Here is a 1,335-nt window from a genome sequence, read left to right on the forward strand (position 1 = left end):
TCCAGCTTCAAGTCTATCCATGTAATCGTAATCAATCATCTTTGTAACTATTCTGAGAACATTTACTAGACACTCAGGTGCTTGCAGGTTAAAGGAAAAGACTTGAAGGTTTCTCTCTATCTCTCTCTCTTTCTGATTTCTAGAATTAAAAACCACAGTCAACTCTGCAGTCACAGACAATCCCTTTCTGTTAAATTTGCAGGTTTTATTAATTAATAAATTCATTCTTTCTTTAACTCAAAGACTGGTTTAGTTTGCTTCTTTTAAAACATAAGGTGGAGGTGCCGGTGTCGGACTGGGGTGGACAAGGTCAGAAATTGCACACCAGGTTATAGTCCAACAGGTTTATTTGAAATCACAAGCTTTCACAGCATCACTCCTTCTTCAGGTGTTAGTGAGAGAGGTAGTATCAGACACAGAATTTGTAAGTAAAAGATCAAAGGGTCACACCACTGATGAGGATGTATTAAACAAACCTAAGATGCTGTTAAATTTTTAATCAGTTATAAGTTTTAATTGATTTATGTATATATGTTAATTGCCAAATTCCTTTCAAGTCACTGTCCTGAGGGAACTAAATGTTTTACCAGTGTAAAGAAGAGGTGGGGTCAGATTCTAAACAAGGCCTCACACCTAATATGCATTGTCTGACCTAAAACGTCACCTTTTCTTTACGCTAATAAAACCTTTAGTTCTCTCAGGACGGTGACTTGAAAGGAATTTGTGGATTCACATATACATATTAATCAATTAAAATCTTCTAACTGATTAAAGATTTAGCAGCATCTTAGGTTTGTTTAATACATCCTCATCAGCGGTGTGACCCTTTGATCTTTTACATATAAATTCTGAGCGAGGCTCCGAAAACTTGTATTTTCAAATAAACCTGCTGGACTATAACCTGGTGTCGTGTGATTTTTGAACTTTTAAAACAGAAATACATTGGATGTAGGAAAGGTATTCATGAGGGAGGGGATCCTTTGTTTTAAATTAATCTTGTTGCGAGCAAATCAGGAAGGGGAGTGCTGAATAAAGAGGGAAGTCAGTCCCTCCCTCCTTACCTGGGAAGGAGGTTGGTTAGCTCAGTTGGATGGATGGTTGATTTCTGGACCGGATGAGTTTGCAATGGAAGTTCCACCTTCTCAACGTCACCCCTCACATGGGACATGATGATCCTTGGGCTTAAATCACCACCAGACATCTTCCTCTTATGAGGGAGCAGCCCTATGAGACTATGGTGACTTTACCTCACCTGGGATCATAATGAATTGGAGACTCTTGCCCAGGGACCATTTGTTGTAATTACTTAATATTCTTTCTTCCCAAATGTTTATG

Source organism: Rhincodon typus, chromosome 17 (assembly GCF_021869965.1).
Source record: "Rhincodon typus isolate 14 chromosome 17, sRhiTyp1.1, whole genome shotgun sequence".
Lineage (NCBI taxonomy): Eukaryota > Metazoa > Chordata > Chondrichthyes > Orectolobiformes > Rhincodontidae > Rhincodon > Rhincodon typus.